The 9,529-nt window shown below is 46.4% G+C and overlaps 4 non-coding genes across 4 annotated transcripts; all 4 read right to left on the bottom strand.

The window, feature by feature from the left end:
- Positions 1–2,024: 2,024 nt before the first annotated feature.
- LOC130337377 (U2 spliceosomal RNA) lies at positions 2,025–2,215 on the bottom strand. Its single transcript, XR_008878265.1, has one exon. It is a non-coding gene; the product is annotated as a U2 spliceosomal RNA (small nuclear RNA).
- A 2,096-nt stretch (positions 2,216–4,311) lies between these two features.
- On the bottom strand, positions 4,312–4,500 carry LOC130337387 (U2 spliceosomal RNA). The gene has a single exon (XR_008878275.1). It is a non-coding gene; the product is annotated as a U2 spliceosomal RNA (small nuclear RNA).
- A 2,087-nt stretch (positions 4,501–6,587) lies between these two features.
- Positions 6,588–6,778, bottom strand: LOC130337389 (U2 spliceosomal RNA). Its single transcript, XR_008878277.1, has one exon. It is a non-coding gene; the product is annotated as a U2 spliceosomal RNA (small nuclear RNA).
- A 2,087-nt stretch (positions 6,779–8,865) lies between these two features.
- On the bottom strand, positions 8,866–9,054 carry LOC130337390 (U2 spliceosomal RNA). The gene has a single exon (XR_008878278.1). It is a non-coding gene; the product is annotated as a U2 spliceosomal RNA (small nuclear RNA).
- Between the last annotated feature and the right edge of the window lie 475 nt (positions 9,055–9,529).

Below are 9,529 nucleotides of genomic sequence, written 5' to 3'. Positions count from 1 at the left end.
GCACACTCTGGGCTGGGGGGCAGTCAACCACCAGTACACACAGCAGAACCCTAAACCCCATACCATTATTGCTAAGCAGCAAGACAGGGGCCCATTGCACTCCCACGGGGCCTTTTTAAATGCAAATCCATAACCCGGATTTGCCAGGAACCCTTCTTACTCCTCCTACTTGCATGTGACACTGGGCTTAGGATCTGCATAGGAAAACACACACACAAGCACACACCTACCTTTGTTGCCTGCAGATGCCTCCTTGGCTGTCCCCAAACGGTATCAAACCAACACCCACGGGAAGCTGTAAGCATAGAGGACATGCCTGCACCCCATTGGACCTTACCTGTGTGGGGTTAAATCCGGGTTATTTGACAACCTATGGCGGTGATGGTTCTGCTCAGGCAGAGCAGTGCTGATGCTCCTCATAAAGCTGTCGCTGCTGGTGAAGGTTCTAGGTGACATCACAAATCCCTATGGTTACATACACAACAAAGCTGGGTTGTTGTTGTTTACACTCTGCAAGGCCTGTGGAAGTGAGTGACATCATAGCACTGTAGTTCTGAGGGTTCTAGATGGATGCAACAATCTCCTGTTGCTTCTATGAAGGCCATAATAGACGACATCACCAAACAGCTCCATAGTCACATACACAGCAAAGGAGAGATGTGTTGTTTACACCTAGTGATGTCAGTGGTATTGAGTGACATCACAGCACAGTGCTAAGGCTCCTGGGCCTGGACACAGCAGCGGCTGCAATATCTCAACGGAGAATACGTTTATATATATATGTGTGTGTGGGTGCGCGTATATATATATATATATATATATATATATATATATATATATATATTTCTCCGCCGAAATCACTTTTAAACCCATTTCCACCTTTTTTTCCCTTCTCTTCCTCTTACTTTTTTTTCACGTTTTTTTTACGTTTTTTCTCCTTTTCGCCTCTTTTCTGGGCGTATTATTCTTCTTTTTCTTCTTTTTTTCGTCTAATGCATACCCCATCAGTGCAAGCAATGCTTATTCAATACGCCAGCAGATGGAGACACTGGGGGATAATTTTCTAAGGATTTTATACTGATTTTTCCTGTCTGAATTTGTCGCACAGAAAGTTGCAGGCCAAATATGTGTGACATTTCTGCGACTTTAGCTTCTAGAGCATTTTTACAACATTATACATAGGTTGCTGAATACTAAAAAGCGACTGTTCAGCGACAGACAAGTCGCATCGGCTGAAAGTAGGCCAGAATGTCAGTCCATGTTGGAGCAGGTTTAGATACAGTCTAAAGCATAGATCTCAAAGTCTGTGCACAGAATTTAGCAAGGGCCTCGCACCTTCTGATGCATCAGGTAGGTGCACAATAGCATAGCCTAACCCCTCTGTACTTTGGTCTATATTGATGCGGGACATAGACAGCCAGCTGATGACCAATCCATTAGTGCAATGGATGGCTGGAAGCATTTGTCTTTGCCTTTGCAATACCACAGAAGCAATGCATGGTCAATGTACAGCAATGACACACCTGTGTGAACAGCCAGGAGACCCCCCCCCCCCCCCATGTTATGTTACATAGTTACATAGTTAGTACGGTCGAAAAAAGACATATGTCCATCAAGTTCAACCAGGGAATTAAGGGGTAGGGTGTGGCGCGATATTGGGGAAGGGATGAGATTTTATATTTCTTCATAAGCATTAATCTTATTTTGTCAATTAGGAACATTCAGTACCCACCCGCTATCAAGGCAGCTGCCTATCATGTCATGCCCTACCTGCACAGGGTGTGCTGGCTACTCAAATGATCCAATTAAGGAGGCCATTTAGTCAGCAGCAGCAGAAGTCCTGTGCCTGGACGCTCCAACAGCGGCCAGACACAAGCAGAAGCAGAAGCAGCAGAAGCAGCAGCAGCACCACCTTTTGTTTTTTGGCTGCAGCAGCAGCAGCAAGGCCCACAGGGCTGGCTAGCTGGCTAGCCAGCAAGCAGGTAGCAATGAAAGTAGGAATCTTTCTTTTTAACCCTGTAAGGGGGTGGTGCACTGTACCCGAAGATACTGCCATATCGGGTCAATGCATAGGGCGACGGAAGCAAGCTTCGAAATCGGCCCCCGTTCTCAAAAATCCATTTAATATATGGTCCCCAGATAGGGGACGTATCAGATATTAAACTGATAAGAACAGATACTACACTTGATCTTAGCCAAAAGGCCGAGAAGCGATAACCGTGAAAGGGGCGGGGCCCAACAAGGTGCCCTTCATGGGCACTATCACTGCTTGCTGTCAGGGAGGCTGCCAGACAATTTTCCATGCACACTCTGGGCTGGGGGGCAGTCAACCACCAGTACACACAGCAGAACCTAAACCCATACCATTATTGCTAAGCAGCAAGACAGGGGCCCATTGCACTCCCACGGGGCCTTTTTTAAATGCAATCCATAACCCGGATTTGCCAGGAACCCTTCTTACTCCTCCTACTTGCATGTGACACTGGGCTTAGGATCTGCATAGGAAACACACACACAAGCACACACCTACCTTTGTTGCCTGCAGATGCCTCCTTGGCTGTCCCCAAACGGTATCAAACCAACACCCACGGAAGCTGTAAGCATAGAGGACATGCCTGCACCCCATTGGACTTACCTGTGTGGGTTAAATCCGGGTTATTTGACAACCTATGGCGGTGATGGTTCTGCTCAGGCAGAGCAGTGCTGATGCTCCTCATAAAGCTGTCGCTGCTGTGAAGGTTCTAGGTGACATCACAAATCCCTATAGTTACATACACAACAAAGCTGGGTTGTTGTTGTTTACACTCTGCAAGGCCTGTGGAAGTGAGTGACATCATAGCACTGTAGTTCTGAGGGTTCTAGATGGATGCAACAATCTCCTGTTGCTTCTATGAAGGCCATAATAGACGACTTCACCAAACAGCTCCATAGTCACATACACAGCAAAGGAGAGATGTTGTTTACACCTAGTGATGTCAGTGGTATTGAGTGACATCACAGCACAGTGCTAAGGCTCCTGGGCCTGGACACAGCAGCGGCTGCAATATCTCAACGGAGAATACGTTTATATATATGTGTGTGTGTGTGCGCGTATATATATATATATATATATATATATATATATATATATATTTCTCCGCCGAAATCACTTTTAAACCCATTTCCACCTTTTTTTCCCTTCTCTTCCTCTTACTTTTTTTTCACGTTTTTTTACGTTTTTTCTCCTTTTCGCCTCTTTTCTGGGCGTATTATTCTTCTTTTTCTTCTTTTTTTTCGTCTACTAATGCATACCCCATCAGTGCAGCAATGCTTATTCAATACCGCCAGCAGATGGAGACACTGGGGGATAATTTTCTAAGGATTTATACTGATTTTTCCTGTCTGAATTTGTCGCACAGAAAGTTGCAGGCCAAATATGTGTGACATTTCTGCGACTTTAGCTTCTAGAGCATTTTTACAACATTATACATAGGTGCTGAATACATAAAAAGCGACTGTTCAGCGACAGACAAGTCGCATCGGCTGAAAGTAGGCCAGAATGTCAGTCCATGTTGGAGCAGGTTTAGATACAGTCTAAAGCATAGATCTCAAAGTCTGTGCACAGAATTTAGCAAGGGCCTCGCACCTTCTGATGCATCAGGTAGGTGCACAATAGCATAGCCTAACCCTCTGTACTTTGGTCTATATTGATGCGGGACATAGACAGCCAGCTGATGACCAATCCATTAGTGCAATGGATGGCTGGAAGCATTTGTCTTTGCCTTTGCAATACCACAGAAGCAATGCATGGTCAATGTACAGCAATGACACACCTGTGTGAACAGCCAGGAGACCCCCCCCCCCCCATGTTATGTTACATAGTTACATAGTTAGTACGGTCGAAAAAAGACATATGTCCATCAAGTTCAACCAGGGAATTAAGGGGTAGGGGTGTGGCGCGATATTGGGGAAGGGATGAGATTTTATATTTCTTCATAAGCATTAATCTTATTTTGTCAATTAGGAACATTCAGCACCCACCCGCTATCAAGGCAGCTGCCTATCATGTCATGCCCTACCTGCACAGGTGTGCTGGCTACTCAAATGATCCAATTAAGGAGGCCATTTAGTCAGCAGCAGCAGAAGTCCTGTGCCTGGACGCTCCAACAGCGGCCAGACACAAGCAGAAGCAGAAGCAGCAGAAGCAGCAGCAGCACCACCTTTTGTTTTTTGGCTGCAGCAGCAGCAGCAAGGCCCACAGGGCTGGCTAGCTGGCTAGCCAGCAAGCAGGTAGCAATGAAAGTAGGAATCTTTCTTTTTAACCCTGTAAGGGGGTGGTGCACTGTACCCGAAGATACTGCCATATCGGGTCAATGCATAGGGCGACGGAAGCAAGCTTCGAAATCGGCCCCCGTCTCAAAATCCATTTAATATATGGTCCCCAGATAGGGGACGTATCAGATATTAAACTGATAAGAACAGATACTACACTTGATCTTAGCCAAAAGGCCGAGAAGCGATAACCGTGAAAGGGGCGGGCCCAACAAGGTGCCCTTCATGGGCACTATCACTGCTTGCTGTCAGGGAGGCTGCCAGACAATTTTCCATGCACACTCTGGGCTGGGGGGCAGTCAACCACCAGTACACACAGCAGAACCTAAACCCATACCATTATTGCTAAGCAGCAAGACAGGGGCCCATTGCACTCCCACGGGGCCTTTTTAAATGCAATCCATAACCCGGATTTGCCAGGAACCCTTCTTACTCCTCCTACTTGCATGTGACACTGGGCTTAGGATCTGCATAGGAAACACACACACAAGCACACACCCTACCTTTGTTGCCTGCAGATGCCTCCTTGGCTGTCCCCAAACGGTATCAAACCAACACCCACGGGAAGCTGTAAGCATAGAGGACATGCCTGCACCCCATTGGACTTACCTGTGTGGGTTAAATCCGGGTTATTTGACAACCTATGGCGGTGATGGTTCTGCTCAGGCAGAGCAGTGCTGATGCTCCTCATAAAGCTGTCGCTGCTGTGAAGGTTCTAGGTGACATCACAAATCCCTATGGTTACATACACAACAAAGCTGGGTTGTTGTTGTTTACACTCTGCAAGGCCTGTGGAAGTGAGTGACATCATAGCACTGTAGTTCTGAGGGTTCTAGATGGATGCAACAATCTCCTGTTGCTTCTATGAAGGCCATAATAGACGACATCACCAAACAGCTCCATAGTCACATACACAGCAAAGGAGAGATGTTGTTTACACCTAGTGATGTCAGTGGTATTGAGTGACATCACAGCACAGTGCTAAGGCTCCTGGGCCTGGACACAGCAGCGGCTGCAATATCTCAACGGAGAATACGTTTATATATATGTGTGTGTGTGCGCGTATATATATATATATATATATATATATATATATATTTCTCCGCCGAAATCACTTTTAAACCCATTTCCACCTTTTTTTCCCTTCTCTTCCTCTTACTTTTTTTTCACGTTTTTTTTACGTTTTTCTCCTTTTCGCCTCTTTTCTGGGCGTATTATTCTTCTTTTTCTTCTTTTTTTTCGTCTAATGCATACCCCATCAGTGCAGCAATGCTTATTCAATACCGCCAGCAGATGGAGACACTGGGGGATAATTTTCTAAGGATTTATACTGATTTTTCCTGTCTGAATTTGTCGCACAGAAAGTTGCAGGCCAAATATGTGTGACATTTCTGCGACTTTAGCTTCTAGAGCATTTTTTACAACATTATACATAGGTGCTGAATACATAAAAAGCGACTGTTCAGCGACAGGACAAGTCGCATCGGCTGAAAGTAGGCCAGAATGTCAGTCCATGTTGGAGCAGGTTTAGATACAGTCTAAAGCATAGATCTCAAAGTCTGTGCACAGAATTTAGCAAGGGCCTCGCACCTTCTGATGCATCAGGTAGGTGCACAATAGCATAGCCTAACCCTCTGTACTTTGGTCTATATTGATGCGGGACATAGACAGCCAGCTGATGACCAATCCATTAGTGCAATGGATGGCTGGAAGCATTTGTCTTTGCCTTTGCAATACCACAGAAGCAATGCATGGTCAATGTACAGCAATGACACACCTGTGTGAACAGCCAGGAGACCCCCCCCCCCCCATGTTATGTTACATAGTTACATAGTTAGTACGGTCGAAAAAAGACATATGTCCATCAAGTTCAACCAGGGAATTAAGGGGTAGGGGTGTGGCGCGATATTGGGGAAGGGATGAGATTTTATATTTCTTCATAAGCATTAATCTTATTTTGTCAATTAGGAACATTCAGCACCCACCCGCTATCAAGGCAGCTGCCTATCATGTCATGCCCTACCTGCACAGGTGTGCTGGCTACTCAAATGATCCAATTAAGGAGGCCATTTAGTCAGCAGCAGCAGAAGTCCTGTGCCTGGACGCTCCAACAGCGGCCAGACACAAGCAGAAGCAGAAGCAGCAGAAGCAGCAGCAGCACCACCTTTTGTTTTTTGGCTGCAGCAGCAGCAGCAAGGCCCACAGGGCTGGCTAGCTGGCTAGCCAGCAAGCAGGTAGCAATGAAAGTAGGAATCTTTCTTTTTAACCCTGTAAGGGGGTGGTGCACTGTACCCGAAGATACTGCCATATCGGGTCAATGCATAGGGCGACGGAAGCAAGCTTCGAAATCGGCCCCCGTTCTCAAAAAATCCATTTAATATATGGTCCCCAGATAGGGGACGTATCAGATATTAAACTGATAAGAACAGATACTACACTTGATCTTAGCCAAAAGGCGAGAAGCGATAACCGTGAAAGGGGCGGCCCAACAAGGTGCCCTTCATGGGCACTATCACTGCTTGCTGTCAGGGAGGCTGCCAGACAATTTTCCATGCACACTCTGGGCTGGGGGGCAGTCAACCACCAGTACACACAGCAGAACCTAAACCCATACCATTATTGCTAAGCAGCAAGACAGGGGCCCATTGCACTCCCACGGGGCCTTTTTAAATGCAATCCATAACCCGGATTTGCAGGAACCCTTCTTACTCCTCCTACTTGCATGTGACACTGGGCTTAGGATCTGCATAGGAAACACACACACAAGCACACACCTACCTTTGTTGCCTGCAGATGCCTCCTTGGCTGTCCCCAAACGGTATCAAACCAACACCCACGGGAAGCTGTAAGCATAGAGGACATGCCTGCACCCCATTGGACTTACCTGTGTGGGTTAAATCCGGGTTATTTGACAACCTATGGCGGTGATGGTTCTGCTCAGGCAGAGCAGTGCTGATGCTCCTCATAAAGCTGTCGCTGCTGTGAAGGTTCTAGGTGACATCACAAATCCCTATGGTTACATACACAACAAAGCTGGTTGTTGTTGTTTACACTCTGCAAGGCCTGTGGAAGTGAGTGACATCATAGCACTGTAGTTCTGAGGGTTCTAGATGGATGCAACAATCTCCTGTTGCTTCTATGAAGGCCATAATAGACGACATCACCAAACAGCTCCATAGTCACATACACAGCAAAGGAGAGATGTTGTTTACACCTAGTGATGTCAGTGAGGTATTGAGTGACATCACAGCACAGTGCTAAGGCTCCTGGGCCTGGACACAGCAGCGGCTGCAATATCTCAACGGAGAATACGTTTATATATATGTGTGTGTGTGCGCGTATATATATATATTTATATATATATATATATATTTTTCTCCGCCGAAATCACTTTTAAACCCATTTCCACCTTTTTTTCCCTTCTCTTCCTCTTACTTTTTTTTCACGTTTTTTTACGTTTTTCTCCTTTTCGCCTCTTTTCTGGGCGTATTATTCTTCTTTTCTTCTTTTTTTTCGTCTAATGCATACCCCATCAGTGCAGCAATGCCTTATTCAATACCGCCAGCAGATGGAGACCACTGGGGGATAATTTTTCTAAGGATTTATACTGATTTTTCCTGTCTGAATTTGTCGCACAGAAAGTTGCAGGCCAAATATGTGTGACATTTCTGCGACTTTAGCTTCTAGAGCATTTTTACAACATTATACATAGGTGCTGAATACATAAAAAGCGACTGTTCAGCGACAGACAAGTCGCATCGGCTGAAAGTAGGCCAGAATGTCAGTCCATGTTGGAGCAGGTTTAGATACAGTCTAAAGCATAGATCTCAAAGTCTGTGCACAGAATTTAGCAAGGGCCTCGCACCTTCTGATGCATCAGGTAGGTGCACAATAGCATAGCCTAACCCTCTGTACTTTGGTCTATATTGATGCGGGACATAGACAGCCAGCTGATGACCAATCCATTAGTGCAATGGATGGCTGGAAGCATTTGTCTTTGCCTTTGCAATACCACAGAAGCAATGCATGGTCAATGTACAGCAATGACACACCTGTGTGAACAGCCAGGAGACCCCCCCCCCCCCATGTTATGATACATAGTTACATAGTTAGTACGGTCGAAAAAGACATATGTCCATCAAGTTCAACCAGGGAATTAAGGGGTAGGGGTGTGGCGCGATATTGGGGAAGGGATGAGATTTTATATTTCTTCATAAGCATTAATCTTATTTTGTCAATTAGGAACATTCAGCACCCACCCGCTATCAAGGCAGCTGCCTATCATGTCATGCCCTACCTGCACAGGTGTGCTGGCTACTCAAATGATCCAATTAAGGAGGCCATTTAGTCAGCAGCAGCAGAAGTCCTGTGCCTGGACGCTCCAACAGCGGCCAGACACAAGCAGAAGCAGAAGCAGCAGAAGCAGCAGCAGCACCACCTTTTGTTTTTTTGGCTGCAGCAGCAGCAGCAGCAAGGCCCACAGGGCTGGCTAGCTGGCTAGCCAGCAAGCAGGTAGCAATGAAAGTAGGAATCTTTCTTTTTAACCCTGTAAGGGGGTGGTGCACTGTACCCGAAGATACTGCCATATCGGGTCAATGCATAGGGCGACGGAAGCAAGCTTCGAAATCGGCCCCCGTTCTCAAAAATCCATTTAATATATGGTCCCCAGATAGGGGACGTATCAGATATTAAACTGATAAGAACAGATACTACACTTGATCTAGCCAAAGGCCGAGAAGCGATAACCGTGAAAGGGGCGGGCCCAACAAGGTGCCCTTCATGGGCACTATCACTGCTTGCTGTCAGGAGGCTGCCAGACAATTTTCCATGCACACTCTGGGCTGGGGGGCAGTCAACCACCAGTACACACAGCAGAACTAAACCCATACCATTATTGCTAAGCAGCAAGACAGGGGCCCATTGCACTCCACGGGGCCTTTTTAAATGCAATCCATAACCCGATTTTGCCAGGAACCCTTCTTACTCCTCCTACTTGCATGTGACACTGGGCTTAGGATCTGCATAGGAAACACACCACACAAGCACACACCTACCTTTGTTGCCTGCAGATGCCTCCTTGGCTGTCCCCAAACGGTATCAAACCAACACCCACGGGAAGCTGTAAGCATAGAGGACATGCCTGCACCCCATTGGACTTACCTGTGTGGGTTAAATCCGGGTTATTTGACAACCTATGGCGGTGATGGTTCTGCTCAGG

This window comes from Hyla sarda, unplaced genomic scaffold (genome assembly GCF_029499605.1).
Source record: "Hyla sarda isolate aHylSar1 unplaced genomic scaffold, aHylSar1.hap1 scaffold_496, whole genome shotgun sequence".
NCBI classification, from domain to species: Eukaryota; Metazoa; Chordata; class Amphibia; order Anura; family Hylidae; genus Hyla; species Hyla sarda.
This window is presented reverse-complemented; position numbering and strand designations above follow the sequence as displayed.